The sequence below is a fragment of the Lipophrys pholis genome, assembly GCF_963383615.2.
Source record: "Lipophrys pholis genome assembly, chromosome: 10".
Classification (NCBI taxonomy): Eukaryota; Metazoa; Chordata; class Actinopteri; order Blenniiformes; family Blenniidae; genus Lipophrys; species Lipophrys pholis.
Window position 1 is genome coordinate 1,339,357 of NC_137640.1, and position 19,174 is coordinate 1,358,530.

At 42.8% G+C, this 19,174-nt stretch overlaps 1 protein-coding gene across 2 annotated transcripts in view; it reads left to right on the forward strand.

Annotated features, from left to right (window-relative positions):
* The first annotated feature begins 1,878 nt into the window (after nucleotides 1-1,878).
* The window catches only part of nlgn1 (neuroligin 1), a 338,488-nt gene continuing 321,192 nt past the window's right edge, over nucleotides 1,879-19,174 (forward strand). Inside the window, exon 1 of one of the 2 annotated variants that reach the window (XM_080473829.1) lies at nucleotides 1,879-2,470. The gene's annotated coding sequence lies outside the window, so the exon portion shown is untranslated. The remainder of the gene's footprint in view (nucleotides 2,471-19,174) is intronic. The other variant, XM_080473828.1, reaches the window with a different exon arrangement.

Sequence of the window (19,174 nt, forward strand, 5' to 3'; positions counted from 1 at the left end):
ATCGCCCACAAGGGGGCGCCACCCCAAAACGGAGGTTTCGATTGTCGTCAACTCGGGAGGCTGAAATCATGAACGACCCCCGGTGAATTCAGCCACTAGTGTTAATGTGGCTCGTTTAAACTTTGACCCCATGAATAGATAATGTGGAATAGATTTGTATAGGTAGAACTTGTATTTCTCTATTTATTCTAAAGTTATATCGTACTTTTGTACAATTTCGTGTTTTAAATTGTTCACTATAATGTCACTATCTCATATTTTTTATGGGTTTTCATTATTATTTATGTCTTTTTTTATGAGGATCACAATGGAAATAAGTCTTAGTTGTGACTTTTTGTGTCATCCTCAGGTTTTTATTTTACATGTCATCAAAATCATTAATAAACATTTGTATGTTTTATTTCGTATGCAAATGTAGAAAATCCAAATTAAGTCTTTTATTCATCCATGTGATTTACAAATGACTCCTGTATTTCATTTGTTTCATTTCATGTTGGGGGTGTTGCTCTGCTCGATGTTTGTAGACAGCTCAACCATCGCTTTAGTTTTTTCTATCTCAGCTGAACCCCACTGTCATGACTGCGGCCAATCAATGAGTGCCAAACATCCGTACCACTCAAAATCCCACGTGTACTCCCACAAGAGGAAGTTGCGGTATGAAAAAGTGTCAGAACTACGTTAGATTTTTTTCTCCTAATAAATTTGGAATAAAAAAAGACTTCAAGATGATTTAAGGGAAAGTGGATTTACAAGAATTCCAGGCGACGACTCCTTTAATCCTCTTGGGGAAATGTCTGTACTGAATTGTGGGCGGAGCCACAGCGCGACACTCCGGGACCCACGGCGCAGGGTTTTTTGTGTTTGTGTGAGGAACCGTGTTGCCACAGTTGCTTTGAAGAAGTAATCTGATTACTAGTTACCCCTTTAGAAAGCAACTTGGTTACTTTACAAAGTACTTGCTTTTAAAAGTAGCAAAATGTTATTCCACGTTACTTTATTAGTTAGTCTCAGCAGCTGCCGACAACAACCACAACTACTGATACGACCTTTACAATATCTGACATGATATAAATCTTCATTTTGAACTCGTAAGAAACACAAACAAACAATCGGACAAGAGAAAAAAGAAAGAACATCCAAATGAGTAAACGTGTAGAAGGAAAGCCACAATCTGTCGTCAATATCTTTTTGTCATTATCCTAATTTTGTGTCCAGTGACACAATAAATGTTCCTAATTTAACATCAATGTTCATGTGTTCATTACAGTTTTATACAACAGTCACAGTTCCTCCACCTTAAACACACAAACCCTCGCGTCATCGCCAAACCCTGAACCGCGACAGGATCGACTCCACATCTCTTTTTTGAAGTGAAATAAGTTGGATAATTGTTTAGTCTCCACACATAATCTGCCCCCATACTTTCACTTACGTTTCCATATTTGTGTGACATTTCCTGAACTTGGACTTACTTTGACCGACACTGCAGGAAAAGTGTGAAACCAACAACAACAAACATGCTGATCATCCACAATGTTTTCTAATCGTTGTTCTTTTTTTTTTACTTCTCACTTTGATGAGACCGTATTTGTCACTGCCACTGTGTTAATCAAGTAAAAAAAAAAAATAGAAAAAAAGAAAAGAGGGAAAGAGTCCAGCAAGCAGGAGTCCCTCTCAGGCCAGGCAGCAGAGGAGGAAGTTCTGTGTCCGTGCAGTTCCCTGAGAGGCCGCTAGGTGCGTCTCTGCTCCATGAAAGCTTTCCGAGAGGGGCTGGAGAGGTGGAGGAGGAGGATGAAGAGGAGGGGGAGGAGGGAACGAAAGCAAGTGAGAAGCAGAGAGAGAGAGAGAGGGAGAGAGAGAGGGAGAGAGAGAGAGAGAGAGAGAGAGAGAGAGAGAGAGAGAGAGGACGCTGTTTTATCAGCCAAGTGCAGCCTGGATCGTGAGGAGCGGACGATGGGGAGGAAAAATCCCACTCGTGTTTCTTTTTCTCCAGCATCGGCGTCATTAACATGTAGACCGGAGCGCGTCTGAGACCCGGAGCGTCACGGTCTCTTCTGTCACTGGAGGATCTCAGTCTTCTCGCAGTTGGAACTGATAATTTTTTATTTTATTTTTTTTTTCGTGTGGGAGGGGGGTGGGGGGTTAACGGTGCACTTGTTTTGGAATAATAATAACAATAATAATGAAAAAAGGCTCTCTCTCCAATTTGTTTTCCACGCGTGTGCAATTTGTTGGACCGTATTGAAGCCGACTTTCTGCGCCCCCCCTCCTCCTCCTCATCTCTGGAGTGAAAAGTGCGCCAGTCTCAACATCGCCCGGGTTTATTACCCAGCGCCAGGATTGTCTTTATTTCCTTGTGGGGTCTGGATGTGGCTTTTGGGGGACATGGACTCCATCCTAGCGGGACGTAACGCACGGAGGATCTAGTCTGAGGAGCGAAGGAGCAGCGGATGGGAGCCTCTCCTTATCGGTAAATACGCGCCAGACTTCTGTCAGCTGTCGGGTATTAGGAAATACTGCCGTGGCTTTGGCCATTTGCAAGGGGGGTAAATCAAGAAACTACGACGTAGTGGCTTGGCTTTCTGTGTTTCAGTTCACTGCTTGGAGAATCGTGCAGAGAAGGACAAGTTGAAAGTGTTATTTTGCAGCGCACGTCATTTGCGCAAAAGGATGGAGAGTCCCATGGCCAGCAGGGGGAAAAAAGCAGCATCTCCTCTTCTCTTTCCTTCTCTTGGACACCACTTTTGACTCTCTCTCTCTCTCTCTCTCTCTCTCTCTCTCTCTCTCTCTCTCTCTCTCTGTGTCTGTCTCTCTCTCTCCCTGTCTCTCTCTCTCCCTCTCTCTCTCTCCCTCTCTCTCCCCTCTCACTTCGTCTCAAGCGCAAGGACGCACAGAACTGCGCACTCTCGCTTTGCAAGCTGCGCAAAAAAAAAAAAAAAAAGAAAGAAAAAGGGGGCTTTTGGCTGCAACTGCTTAACCTTTCTCTGCTCTTCAAATTGCACAGAATATTAAGCGGTTCTCCAGCAGTTCGTCCTCCCGTCCTTCACCACCTGCAGCCCGTGTGATTCTCCCCCACACTGCTCCACTAAAGGCATCACGGTTTACTGCTTCGGTCATCCAGACCGCCTCATCCGCTCTGCTAAGGATACAATCCTGGATGGAAATACCCCTTAATGTAATTTCTGAATCAACTGATTAACCCCCCCCCCCCCCATCTAGATCAGGATGGAGGTTTCTAGATCCTCTCCTCGATCCTGGAGGAGGAGGAGGAGGAGGAGGAGGAGGAGGAAAGTTGTACCCAGCAGCTGCTGCGGGGGCACCATCACCTTATAAAACCGCATGAGTGTGTTATCCGTGTGTGTGCACGTCTCAGCAAACTTGTCACACGTGCACCGTTGCAAAATCGGATGTTTCCTGGTGACGCTCACGTCTCAGTGAACACACAAGCTGACCGTGTGTGGGTGAGATGAGAAGTTTCCTCAGCTGCCACAGGAGTTCTGTGTTTAAAAAAAAAAAACAAGTTTATTTGATTTGATTGCGTATTGTAATGTGACGTGCTCAGTCCTGCAGTGGAGATGTGCAGCGGTGAGATCCTTCTAACTGGAGGGAGATGGCGTGAGGTCAAATGAGTTCACTTCTCTCCCAGACTGGATCTGACGTGACAACATGAACTGATGACCTTTTTAAATCACGTTACCCAGAAAGCCCTTCTCACTCTCATCGCGCACGCCATCTATTTATTTAAGCATCTCTGATCTCGTCGTGTTGGGCCTCAAACAGCACATCTCTCCTCCTAGAGGAACCCACATCCTCCTGCTTCTCCTCTTCCTCCTCTTCCTCCTCTTCCTCCTCTTCCTCCTCCTCGCACCTCGCACCTCGCCTGCCGTTTCTGTGCATTGGAAGGAGGCCAGTTGGTAAATTATAGATAGTCTGTTGACGTGGTCCTGTTGTTCCTGTTGTTCCTGGAGAACCTCGCTGTGGTTCACCTGTTCAGTTGGGATGTCTTTAGCAGATGACGCTGTGCTTTACGGTGAATCTCAGCCTTGTTTTCAAGCCTGTCTTGTATCGCTGTGCCGCCCGGCCGCTCTGTACCCGTGGCCGGTGGAAGAAGCTCAGCTTGTGTGCTCTGGAGCAGACAGACCGAGCTGCTCAAGGTCTCCAGGTCTCCTTTAAAAGTGGAGGAAGCCCCTCACAAGTCAAACTGCAGGAAGGAGTCGGTGTTTGACTGTGGAAAAAAAACAAACCACTTAATATTCACCTGAAAGAAAAATAAAGTCGTCTTTTGCTAGAATCAGTCATTGTTTTTAGTTTACATGACAAATGATGGAACTACTGATTTATTTTTTTTATTGACTCCCAATCAAGGAAACCAAGGTTGTATTCCATAAGCATAATATTATATAGAGTATAAATGTGTATGAAAACACTGAAGAATCCTGCTGGAGGTGGAGCTCATTCATACACAGCAAGTTTAATCCCAGAAGGTAATTAAGGCGACAAAAACAGATGAAATATTGATTTTGTGTTTTAGTTTTCTAAACCTTCCCTTTTAGAGAAATATAAGATAATTTGCTCCTCTAATAAAGTGTAATTAAAGTATAAACAGCTGGTTTATATTTAGAACTCCGCTGTCTGTTTGGTGAAAGTCGTAGGAACTCCAAAACCAAAATAGGTTATTCATTTGTGACAACTGTGCATTTTAATTAGTGAACCGTCTTACTGAATGCAGAGCTCCTCAGGGACGGCAGTTTTCCACAGATCTGTGGATTTTAAATTCAAATCGGTCGGTTTTGTTAAACGTCTAAATCTGTTGAAAACATGCGTTGAAATGCATCAGAACCAAATGTTCCACTATTTTCTCGTAACAAGATGGATAGATGGATAGATGGATAGATGGATAGATAAAAACACACAATAAAAGAGTACCTGAGATAAAATTCTGCCAGAGATTAAATAATTTGCAGAACATAAGTGGAAATAAGTAAAAACAGAGAATGAGTGGAATTATTCACTAATTTATTCTCTGTTTTCACTTATTTCCGACTTAAGAATTGGAGAACCAATCAGTGATGGTCAGAGAATAAAGGATTTCCACCAATGAGAACGCTCGTTTCATTTCACTCGGAGCAGACGTAGTGCACATGGCTCGTTAGATTCCAGTGATAAGGTGGAATAAATCAAATTAAACAAAAAATAAAACATCTTTCGGAGCTTTACGGCACAAAATGTCACAATGAAATTGTTCATTTAATCTTTTATCTTTATTACCTAGAGTAACTAGAGTTCTGTAACTATAAAAAAAATACAACCTATTTTTGTTCATGTGTGTTTTGGAACTTAAGAAAATAAACATACATTTATTAATGAAATCCATCTTAGTGATTTTCAATAGGATTTTCACAACATGTATTGAATATGATGTATTTGTACATTTGATTTGAAATCGTGTTCATCATGGAAGATAAAGCGTTGCAGTGTGAAAGTGAAATATTAATTAGGTTTATGATGATTTGTGGTCTTGATGAAGAAAGATAGTGACTTATTTTAATCCTTCATAATCTGACTGTTCAGCAGAGATCACAAGTTGATATCCATGATTTATTTCAGGTATTATTATTATTATTATTATTATTATTATTATTATTATTATTATTATTATTATTATTCTGTTCTTGTACAAATTAAAGCTGAAACATCTTTAGAATGGGTGGAAACAGCTTCAAAGCCTTCAGCTCCAGGACTCCAATGGCCTCCAGGACCCCAGAACTTTCAGAGAAAATCCTTTTCCCCCCGCTGCCGTTCGGATCTCTGCCTGCTGCATCCTGGGACGCAAAATAAAACGTTTCCCATCAATCTTTCTGTTTAGTTGTTATGATTCCCAAATAGACAGGAGATCCTCTGAACCACAAATTGACGTGAAGAAGAGATTTATGTCCCGTCTAACATCAACCCTCTTGGGATATTTTTCTTTCTTTTTCATGAGATTCTACTTGAGTTACTAGTAAACCTTTATTCATCCAGGTACTTTCGGGAAGTTTAAATACAAACTAAACAGTTTCAGAGAAATATTTTACAGCAAATTTAGCTGGACACATTTAAACTTTAAATTGAGGCTGACAGCATCTAGAGTTTCTTATATTCAGTAGTTTTGAAATATGGACAAAAACTACATGTTCCATTTATGACGTTTCAATTTATTTTTGGATGGTAAACATTTCATTACACCTTTAGTGCTGTACCTTATCTGAGCTGTTTTGTCCTTCTTGTCAATCATTTCTCTGAATTGTTTGACATTTTAGAATATACGATCCAATAAAACTACTTTATTCATCCCCGAGAGAGACATTCCTTTAACCATTGCTGCACACGGCACAAGTAGCCAGGAAGCTGAATATCAAGTGAGACAGGACAAAATTAAATAAGCAGTTTTAAATATTAATGTTTGCCAGGCTTAACGGTGACTAATATGAGGACAGAAAGAATTAAATCAAGCAAAACACTATTTACAGGAAAGAGTTAGAGTCTTAGTCCACAGAAAGGACGGACATTTTAACCCTCTGATCTCTTTTTCTGTTTTTTTATCTTTTCTTTTCCCCGTACAGACATTCTTGTCACTTCAGCATTTATTCTCATTTTTGTTTTGGTTTTGAGTCATTTTTTTTAATTATAGTCCTTGTTCCGCTTTATTTTAAAACCGATTTCATCCAAAAGATTTGGTGTGTAAATGAAATCAAAATAATCTGCAATATTTATTTAGGTTTAATTTAGTGAACGCGTGAGGGAGACACTATAAAAGTTCCACGGACGTCAGTGACCGTCCTGAAACGTACAACCTGGAGAGCCGCAGGACGGGTTTAGACGTAAAAACCTTCCGGTCAGCTCAGAGGCGAAGGTCGGGTCCCACTGCGACGGAGCAGAGAAACAGGAGACGCTGAAAGAGGCCGCAGTTGAATAAATATACTTGATCTCTCGCCAGTGTGGTTGAGGAAAGTGTTTCCCCGCCTGGGGGTCCGGGGCCCCCTGGTGGACGGGTGTGCCAGAAATCGTAGGGGGCCGCTGCTTTCCCTGGTCTGAGGGTACACATAAAAGAAAACACAAAATACACTTTCTACTATCTGTAACCAACCCGGGGAAACTTCCCTCTGGTTGTTTCTGGGAGGACGGCTGCTGTTTGGTTTGTGGTTTTTTTTTCTGTTTTTCACTGCCGTCCAATTGCTTTGCACTTTTTACACCAGAGGTGCAGGAAAGTGCTGTAACGTGTTTTCTGCAAGAAAACTTCCACAGCAGTACTACGTGTTGTCAGAGAGTATCGGTGGCTCAGCTACAGGGACAGGAGTGTCAAACGTGTGGCCCAGGGGCCAAAACTAGAACCCCAGAGGGGCCATGGGAGTAACTATCTGCTGGACTTGTATAGAAATTGACGATAGTTTGTGCTTCATTTGCTCAGGTGTGTTATCTGTGGTACCTGTCTGGCTTGATGCTTGAGAGATTGTGATGGTGAATTTGAAAACTAAAACACAGGCCGAAGACTCCAGAAACCATGTATTCTAAAAAAAAGTGTTGGTATAAGTACAATAGCAGAAAGGACTTGGCATCCTTCTGTAGATTTGGGCGGCTAAAATACAGACTAAGTCCAGCGGTGTGTTGTGTTTTAAAAGAGGATTTCTTCGGGTGGTTTTTTGTTTGTATCATTAAAAATGTAATTTCTTTAAGTTTAAGCTTTTTCAGATCAGAACTAAAGCCATAATAGTGATAATGACAGTAAATGTCAATGTACTACACCAAAACTACGGGAATATATTCAGATGAAATTGGGCCGTGTGGCTGAATCTTAACAGGAGTGTAATACTGATGTCCTGCAGTGGCGACTCTTCGCACATTTCTACCGTTATAAACAAGGATCCTGCTGCTTCAGCCATATTCTATGTTAACTCTGGTGGTTTTTATCTTTCTCTTCAGCCTTTAATGCTTAAAGTTAGCAGTGACATAAATTAATTACATGCAGACTCACTGATTTTTATAAATGAAACAATCCAATTCTCATCTTTAAGTAGGCCGGACTGGTAGTATGATGTAGGATTAGTGCCACAATCACATTCACTGTCAATTTAAACTTTCTCTATTTTTCAAACAACCAAACTACAGAAAATGGACTAAAATCTCAACATAAAGCCAATTTTAATGAAACGTTCTGGTGAAAAATACAGTAAAACCTAAACCTTCTCCTATAGCTGTTGCATTGTGGGTGTTATTACAAGCAGCTTGACTCCGAGGCTCGTTTGCCAACTTTCATGGCAGCATGACGGACACCTCAGCTCAGGTCTCAGAGTTCTTCGATCTGCTGTTCTTAAGAAAGATCTTTGAGAGAAATATATAACATTTCCATATTTTATATTTGTTGTATTTCAGAGGGATGAGGAGTCGTTGCAGCGTGTTAGGTAGAGTTTAAGTGTGTTATCACGCTGGTGCTGTGTACACAAACACAAATGATCAATAAATACTAATACTAAAAACATGTCTCCCTTGGAATCCTCCAGAGATGATCAGGCCTCCGACTCGACGCTCAGGTTGCTTTTCTCTGTTTATCTTCTTCTTCTAAATGGCTTTGCTCACGTCCAGATCTTTATTTAGGTTTGTATTAGAAAGATTTGCATAGAGACTAAATAAAGAGTCAGAGAATTCACATGGACTTGTTACAGTATGCACAAACAGGATGAGCAATGAGAGGTTGCTGGTTTGAATCCAGATGGTTAAGGGGTGCAGAGGAGATTCAGTTTGGTGTAGAAACGCCGCGCAATGTTTAAAGATCTAACTACAGCGGAGTGGTGGTGGTGATGAGGACACAATTACAACGCTTTAAATATTTCTTCACTGAGACAGCAGAAAATAAATGAGGTATTGACGAGGATACAGGGAGGACACAAGTGGTTCAGCCAGGATCTGATTTGAAAAGAAATTAGTGTGTTGGTTCACCATGTGTGTGAAAAAGTGTTTGCCCCCTCCTGATTCCTTACTTTTCTGCATGTTTTCCTCACTTAAATATTTCAGATCAAACTAATTGAATCATTAGTCAAAGATGACACAAGTACACACAAAATGCAGTTTTTAAATGAAGAGTTTTATTAATGAGGAAGAAAACAACCCAAAGCTACATATCCCTGTGTGAAAAAGTGTGTGGTTCCCAGCAGAACTGTGGTTGATCACACCTGAGTTCAATGTCTGTCGCCACACCCGGGCCAGATCACTGCTCACCTGTTCTCCATCCAGAAGTCACTCCAGTAGAACCTACCTGACCAGGTGAAGTCGACCAAAAGATCCTCCGAAGCTATAGACATCAGGCCAAGATCCAAAGAAGTTCAGGAACAAATGAGAAAAAAAGTAATTGAACTCTGAGTCTGGAGAAGGTTCTAAAGCTTTGGGACTCCAGAGAACCACAGTGAGAACAAGTGGAGAAAACATGGACCAGTGGGGAACTTTCCTAGGACCAGACCAGGCCGGCAGAACCAAATTACCCCCGGAGCGCAGCGACGACTCATCCAGGAGGTGACAATGCTTTGTTGATGATGCTTGAATAATGCGTTATTATGAATTATTATATAATTATTATTCAATACATACGACCGTACAAGAAGGAGATAAATGTGTCTGTACACGGCTCAAAACTAGGCTTTTAAAAAGTGTCTAAAAAAACAGGAAGAGTAAAAGTATAAATACACACGGTGAAAGGTTTCAAAACACACATTTAATAGGAAGCTGGATTATTCGCCAGTCAAAAATTGAATTAGATGCCACCGGGTTTTAAATCATAAATAGTATTTTGCTAAACAGTGATTATGTCTGCTGGTCGTACTTTAACCCGGCAGAAAGACAAATCCAGCAAATTGAGTCAGTGACCATAGTGATCACATGTACAGACTAACTGCTCAGCACAGTCACCGTTTATTTACTGGGATGGGAGGATTTGGTACGAGAGAGGAGGTTGTTCATGACAGGACAACGGTACTCGGACCCCAAAGTTCAACCGTCCAACTCCGTCTCCATGGAGACAACTTAAAAAAAAAAAGAATTGTCCTGCTCCGCGTAGATGCCAGAAACGCTGCTACTAGTCATGTGCACCACGGCCGTATTAAATATTTCTTCTGCACATGCTCAGTAGATGGAGAGTAACCACAAAGTTTCCTCCGTGGTGTCGTGACTCCCAGTCCATATTCTCCTGGACTTGGTAGTTTTATTTTGACAGTCACCATAATAACAATCCAACTTGGCAGTTTTATTTTGACAGTCACCATAATAACAATCCAACTTGGCAGTTTTATTTTGACAGTCACCATAATAACAATCCAACTTGGCAGTTTTATTTTGACAGTCACCATAATAACAATCCAACTTGGTAGTTTTATTTTGACAGTCACCATAATAACAATCCAACTTGGCAGTTTTATTTTGACAGTCACCATAATAACAATCCAACTTGGTGGTCTACAGACACTAAAATGTCTGTGTTCTTCCAATGTTGATGTTTATGGCATATTGTTTTGTGTGGGTGTGGGTGTGTGTGTGTGTGTGTGGGTGTGTGTGTGTGTGTGTGTGTGTGGTTTCATTCCTAAAGACAAGCAGCACCCACTAGTGGCTTGACATGAAAACTACATCATTTTCAACAGTTGGTTTTTCTTTACGTGTAAACAGGCGTCATTTGCAAACACGAAACTGAAAACACCAAAAGGATTCCCTCAAGACTAAACTCTGAGTTTAGATTTGATGCTCACATGATTGTGAGGCAAGAGAGAGAGCAACGAGTGAAAACCTCACATGCATTAAAGAAACTGTGATGGGCAACTTGGACTTTGTTTGCATCCATATTGAACAATGGGTTCTGCGTTCCTGCAGCGGTTCTGTCTTGACATCCATGTTGCTGGTGTGTTGGTGTGCAGTGAGGCCAAGGTTCCCTCCTGCCGTTTAGTCTCCATGTATCGTGTGGAAGTTTGAACACAGCAGAGAAACTGCCTGAACAAATTCGAGCCGCTTCTTTGTTTTTAGAATAATTTTGTTCCGTCGCTTCTGCATTTTTGGAAGCGTGCAGACTCTGAGGTGCTCTTAGTGCCGTGCTGCTTCTTTTAATCCTTCCCAGGTTTTAATTGTGGAGGATAAATGTAAAACGATGATTATCGCTGTATAGGAATGTTTTCTTTTTAAGTGTTTATGGAAATAAAAACAGTGCGTTGTTAAGAGTTGGTGGTTTGCACAGACATCAGAGTGCATCGTTGCCCGGGAGTCACAACTGCACCAAAACACACTTCCAAATAAAGAATTCAGACATGCACCGCTGGGGGGGAGCTGTTCATGCTCACATAAAGTAGACCACAGGGTGCATCAGGGATGGCAGCAGAGGTGATAAACACTGTGAGCCGCACAAAAGATACAATCCTAGTTTGGACAATTTGAGTGTGGGTATCGTTGTTTATAGCTGCTGCTGCTGCGGCGGCGGCGGCGGCGGCGGCGGCGGCGGCGGCGGCGGCTGCTGCTGCTGCTGCTGCTGCTGCTGCTGCTGCTGCTGCTGCTGCTGCTGCTGCTGCTGCTGCTGCTGCTGCTGCTGCTGCTGCTGCTGCTGCGGCTGCTGCTGCTGCTGCGAGAATCCGATTCGGCCTTGCAGCTTTGCAGGAGCCCAAGATGAGAGTTTTTTTGTTTGTTTGTTTGGAACCGCTGAGAAATGATGAAACATATTACCCAGACTCAGGACAGACACGTCGATCTGGATTAGTCAGCCATTATTGAGCAGTGAACCTGACGGACATGAGGAGGGATACCGTACGTGGAGACTCTGGGAGGCATGTGTCGGCTCAGGGACACCATGCAAACTCCATAAAGTCAGACTCCAACCTGAAATTGAACTGTATAGAAAAAGTTCTGGCCACTAAGACACTGAAATATAATGCAAGGCAGCAGAATAACCAATAAACCCTCAATGAGCTGAGGGTTCCTTTCTATCATGTTACAACATTTAAAAATTATAATAAGAATAATAATAATAGACTTTATATATCAGGGTCTCTCAAAACACCCACGATTTTTGCTTAACTCTGGGTTTGTAATATCCTCAGTTTAGAGTTTTAAAATGATTTTACAATTTTTTGTTTTGTTATTTTTGCTGTTTGAGCTGTTTGTGTGTGTAAAGCTCAGAAAATTGCTCAAAAAAGAAAAACATAAAATTGCTATAAATATCTCCAAAACATAAAAATGCTTCAAACAATGTTTTAAAAAAATATTAGTTTAAAATTAGCATTAGCTGAGAGTGAAATGGCTAACGGCCTTTAAATAGTTAAAAAAAAAAGTGAAATGGCTAAAATAAAAACGCTATAAAACTAAAAATATATATGTCAGATTCCATATGTCAGTCTACACTGAGGAGAAGGACCTACATATAGTTTACTCTTTGTCATGGTCGGAGAACAAGAAACACACAGATGTGTTTGTATTCACACAAACCTCACAATACACACACACACACACACACACACACACACACACACACACACACACACACACACACACACACACACACACACACACACACACACACACACACACACACACACACACACACACACACACACATTTCCATTCAATTCAGTGTTTTTTCTATAGCGTCACATACGAGACAATCCATATGAGCAAACAGAGGAAACAGTGTGAAGGAAAAAAAAGTTGAAGAGGACAGATCGGGGGGGGGGGACGTTTGAAGCCCCCTCTAGACCTCCACACACGTACCTGGTTTTAATGAATTACCAGCTGCCATGATGGCGCTGAGCTGGACGCCGCCGTCCCGGAACAGGTGTGAGTGTCAGCCGACCTTCGGCTGATGGAGAACTGTTTGGTCGTCAGCGTCAGTCAGTTACATAAGAGCCGGATTCATTCGTCCCTGCATGGGCTTTTGGTGAACATTCACATGAGGTTCAGCAGAGAGCAACATGACCTGCTGTCGGTCACATGCTCGCCGGGATTGGATGATGCAGCGTGACAGTCGCCAAAACAGCTGAGTCATCGAATCGCCATCTGACTCGGTGTTTACTCGTCTGTGTTTGTCTGTGAAAAGCCAAGCGGCGACGAACCCGAAGCACAACTTTGAGCGTATTCTTCATTTCGTCGGGACGTCCTTCAATTTAAGGAGTCGGCTGTGGCGTTAGCGGAGAGTCTCTGCATGCAATGAAAACATATCATTTCATTTGAATCTCCTGCAATCCTGTTGTTTCCTCTGAGAAGGTCACAGTGATAATGGGAAGCAGCACATTTGTTTGACTGCTTTTCGAACCACTTGCTTCAATGTCTGTGGCGTGAATAGCTCCTGACAGGAAGGACTACGCGGAGTAATGGGGTTATCGCTCTTTCTTGCTCGGTTTCCTTGTGTACGCACAGCTGAATGCGCCCAGTCGGGCTAAGCAATGCTGTTGTATTTGCATGGATTGCATTACGTGATGCATAAACTAAAGCTTTTTGCTTTTTTCCCACGGCGCCGACAGCCCACGCTTAACACAACAATCCCGAGTCTAAGAGCCAGACAGCTATTATATAGTCCTGGAAAGGAAAATAGCTGAGGTCGGCAAACCAAGCAATTACACCAAAAGTGGGAGTCGAACGTAAATGCAAACTGAAAAAATATTGAAATGATGAGCCGAAGATTCTTCAGACATTCACGTCAATTTATGTCCCCTGAGTTAGTATTATTACATTTATGAATTTAAAGTACTAAGTTTTTGTGTCTTTACAAGAACTACAAAAAAATACATAAAGAATTAAATAATTTACAATTAAATTTCTTTCTTTTTTATTTTTATAATAAATCATAATTAAACTGGAATGCATAATCTTATTCTGATGTGATGGCTTTTCTTATTAAGGCATCATTTTTGATTATTTTATACATAATGCACCAAATTATAAAATTTTCTTAAAAGAAAGGAGAGCAGCCACAATTTGTTATAATCCCTCCATCTCCTCCCTCCACAATTTGTTATAATCCCTCCATCTCCTCCCTCTTCTCCGTTCCCGGGTGGTGGAGGTGTCAGTCTGAGCACCGTCACCCAGATCACATGGACCCATTAAGAACCTTCCTGCAGGTGGAGAGCCCACAGGAAGGTGGAGAGCCCACAGGAAGGTGGAGAGCCCACAGGAAGGTGGAGAGCCCACAGGAAGGTGGCGCCCGGCGTGGGACATGAACCCTCTACCTTGAGAGTCTCATGCTCTACCTACTGAGCAGGCCGGGGGCTTGTTATAATTCAATTGAACTTTATTTATCAAGCACCAAATACAACACAGTCATTTCTGTTGCAACGTGTAACAAGTTGATTTAAAATGAGGCAACGTTTATTACAAAATGCAGGAGATTATTACAAAATGCAGCATTATCACATAATGAGTTGAAAATGTATTGCATGACATATTGCACCGTTATTACATCATGCGGCGCTACAGACCAGCCTCGTGTGGGCAGATGGAGATGGGAATTGAACCTGCAACCTTCCGATTGGTGACGACTCGCTCTGCAGCTGTGTTGTGGTTTGAGCGGCTCTGAGCACCATTGTCATGTAAATAGAAATCCAGTTCTGTTAAAACGGGGCATTAAAAGTGGCGTATTTAAAGTTAAAGCAATACTCGGCCATCAGGCCAGGCGAAGTCGCTGGTAATACCTCCTGAACAAGACAGAGTTAGTCACCTGACCTATATTACAGCTGGAGAAAGTGACTGTTGACTGTGAGCTGCAATAGTTTTCTCAAAGAAACCAGATTTGAGGCCACAGCAGAGCTCCTTTCACTCATTGCAACTATTTGCAGAAGAAAATCCTAATACAGAACATTTCTTTAAAAAAAGGAACAAACAAACAACGAACTGGTGAACAAGGTGCTCCCAGGTCGCCCCCAGATCTTTTACTATTTACCAGTCTACGTGTGAATCATGCCTTGATACAGACCAGATAGTACTCCACTTAGTACTCCAGCTAAACTGCATGAAGGATGATTTTATTGTTACGCTTGAGACTTCAGTGCAGTTCAAATAACACTTTATGGCAAAATCATGCAAAAAAAAAAAATTATTTTCACTATAGGAGGTGATAAACTAGTGACTAACAAAAGCAAAGTGCTCTTTTGATGCTCTGTATTTTATTTTGTAGCCCAAAGCCTTAGCAACGTCTACCTTCATATTAACACTCACACACACAGTCCCAGTCACTGACCATGTAAACTTAATGGCCCCGTCACCCACCCAAGCACGGTGGGTTCTTTTCAGCTTCAACCTCAGGTGAGCTTTCAGGTGAAACAAATGTGTGAAAGGATCGAAGGCCTTTCGAAAAGTGACGCCCTCGGGGACAGAAGCACAGACTGAACCGTCAGCTCCTCTAACGTCTCGCAGCCTGGCTCCCGTGAAAAAATGGACAATGTGATTTCCCACTCATGGATAATCACTTGGGAATGGGTGATCATAGTAATTATGTCTGGAAGGACATAACATGCAGAAACATCCGCCAGCGGGGCTCTGTTTACTCTGTCACACCAACATGGCCGCCGAGCAGTCTCATAACCCACACAGAGGTCAGAACGGGGGAATTCAGTGACTGAAACGTCTCGATGAACATTAAATCATTAGTCGCCTTTGGGTAACGGAGGGTCTTCGAGCCTGAACGTTTGTTAAAGAAATCACTCCACCTTTTCACCTGGACTCATCTCAGAAGCTGCATATCAATGTTGGACCAGACAACATCAATGGAGCATTTAGCATTTTTATTTTAAATATTTATTATTGTATTATTCACACTAAGAAATGATGACAGCTGAAGAGTTTGATGAATTTCAGGTGTTTGGGCCAAAGTTCCACACAGTTTAGTTAACAATACAAATGACAGTAAATCAATTATATAACAGAATCCAAAAGTCCTGACTTGTAAAATAGTGTCACGATAAGCTTTAAATTATTTAAAGTTTTTCTTCACGCAGATGATGTAAACGTCTATTTTTTCACCAAACCAGAATTTCGATTCTCTCAAGAACTGGACATTTCTACAGCCCGCCTGGTGGCGTGGCGGCCGGATCGGAGGCTCTCAGGGGCCCTCATGTTTGACACCCCGTCCTAAAAGATCAAGCAGACTCTCGGCCAGCGCACCTCACGGTCACTCTGTGGCTTTCAGATCATTAACGCTCCTCGATGTACCTGAAAGAAGCACATTGTGTGTTACCTAAGTTGGGTTAACTGGACAATTATGCCTCTGAAGCAGAGCTGAACGCTCACCGAGTGTCAGAAGGTGTTGGAGGTAAAGAAAACAAATGGATGCTATGAAGTTAGAATGTAAAACTGTTAGAGAAGAGGTGTGTGTGTGTGTGTGTGTGTGTGTGTGTGTGTGTGTGTGTGCTCTCTGGCGGCAGCCCAGTGCTCGGCTGAGCTCGTGTCCTGAGGGGATACATCTCACGCTGAGTCAGTGTGGTGGCGAGGAAAGCCAGTTTCACACCATCCCGCTGCTTCTCCGTTGACCCTCTTGGCAAAAAATGCACAAAATGTCTGCCAGGTGAAGCGAGCGGACGGAGGAGACCGCCCTGCTCTCCAACCACCAGTCACTTTCCACACCTCCATACAATGATTCTGCCCAGTCTTGTGGGGTAGATAAACTTGCTCTTAATGCAGGACATTCGGGTGCTTCTAATGATTTAAAATACATATCATAATACTGTATGTGTATCATAGCAGTTGTATGTGGAAATATTTGTCCCCCCTTTCTATAAAGGCTGAAATAGACCCTGTAGTTGTGATTGGACCAACCAACCAAAGTGTGAACGTGGCAGAGAGCCACCGAGCCGGGATCCCCTGGGACTTGAGGTTTGACAGTGAGAAGCAGCTGCTGGCTGACAGCAGTTAAAGTGGACAGAGGCAGGGCAGCAGAGGGCAGAGGTGAGCAACGTGGCAATCCCTGCTGACGGTAACATCACAGAGAGCGAGCACGAGAGAATGGAGGATCACCCCAGGGCTGCATGCAACGGATGGAGGAGGCAAAGCCCCTCACCCCCCACCCTCACCCTCGCCCTCACCGCCGCACCGATTACGCTGCTAAAGCACACCTCACATAAAATACCATACTGGGCTAACGAATGGAAATGAAAGCGATTCACTAGATGTTGTCCTGTTTCCCATGGCTTTCTCCTCGGAGCGTCACTAATTTACACCTCAGATATCGTTTCGGGACGGTTCAGGTGAAAACGCATTGTTTATCGCGTTTACACGGCAACATTAAAAAAACTATGTTCGTTTGCACGGAAATGGAAGAAACGCAGAAAACATTGCAGTTTTCATGTGGGGCCACTGGGGGGTGCTCTTGCTTTTGTAATGAAATAATCACACACGTGCGTGCAGAGAACAACGCCCTATAATCATAGACACGGACATTCTAGTGGACAGACCGCCAAGACGGATTGTTATTACGGTGACTGTCAAAATAAAACTACCAAGTCCCAGGAGAATATGGGCTGGGACCCCGTTCACACGAGCCAAAAGGATCCTCCTTCTTGTTGTTCTTGAAACAAAATTCCGTCCACACATCACTATGAACACTTTTCAAAATGATGCAGTACATATGCCAGGCCTTTAGGGGGTGCTGTCACTCTGCCACAGAAATAAACCAAAAATGGAGAGCGTGAAAAAAATCTTCGTATTCGAGAAATCCAACATATGTTCTTAACAAAGTGACTAGCCTCAGTAGCAGGTAGTCCGCCATGTTGTTGTTGTGAAGTGACGCCGCGGGGTCAGAGGTCATGAAGTGGGGCGACGGCGTCATCGTTTTCAGCTAATGTCCGTCTTGTCCATCCACACTTCAAAGCCGAGGTGGCGTTTTCATGTTTCCTCACTCTGGAACTTGTCTTAAAGAAAAAGTTCTGCTTCTGTTCCCCGTCATGTAGAAGCTCCAGTTTTCCTGGTTTCCTCCAGTCACGTCGGCTCTGGCTGCGGATAAAAATAACATGTTAACGTGGGGAACAAGTGGTGTATAGGTGTAGTCAAGCTGTTGCATCTCCTCAACACTCTTTTTCCCACTGATGTATTCTGAGATGTCCTTCCTGTGTGCACTGCTTCCCTCCCTTTGATCAGAGGGCTGGCTTTAGCTGATAGCTGATAGGTTTCATAAGATACACCGTTACCATGGCGCCTGCCTGTGCATGCGCTCTGCCTGCTGAATTCTGATTATGACTCGACTCTGTGCAGGTTTGTTTTTGTGTGTAACCACAAATGTTGGCTGACCCAGACTCCTATTAATAACCCGAGACATTGCGGCAATGCCGGATGACTTTGTGCCCTGGAATGAACATCATTTTATCCATCTATCCATCCATCCATCCATCCTTTCCTTCCACCCATCTATCCTTCCATCCAACATTCATCCTTTTATCCATCGATCAATCCTTTCTTTTTATCTATCCATCCTTCCTTCCTTCCTTCCTTCCGTCCATCATTTTAGCCATCCTTATTTCCATCCATCCATCCCTCCATGACAACTATAATGACGGTTGCAGTTCGGACCTAAGCGCTGACTCAGCGATGAGGGTGGTGAAAACTAGAATTTCTTCCTAACTGAAGGAGGTTGGTGGCAGAGCGGAGGCTGGAGAGAGGGCAGATCTGGGGCCGATGGGTGGATCCTCCACCCGGACATCCCAAGAGATGAAGGAGCAGCAGGGCAGCGGAGCCACATGAGTGGGGGAAGAGGCGGAGTCTTTGCAGCACATGCAGACTCCGCCCACCACACAGAATCACGGAGGGAGGAGAGAACGCAAAGCAACAATGTGGGATCCTAATTTAGATCCTAATAGGTCAAATAAAATTCATATAAAACATTGCTTCATGTGATTTCTGATCACATTTTTGTGAAAGTGATGTCACGATCTTTCTTTACTGACATTTATCAGACGCTTGGATTAAAGCAACACTCCCATCATTGAGAACAGAAAACTGATTTTGCAAAATTAGTTTCAATGAATGGAACGTTTTTAAATTGGAATAGCATTTACTTAAAGTTATTGTTATGATCTTACTACAGTTGCAGATTCATTATTTTATCATGTTTCTGGTGTAACTGGTTCTCTCAGACCAGCCATGAGTTGGACTGCAAACTAAGTATATCTCTAAAACCGCTTTAATACACCCCCCCACA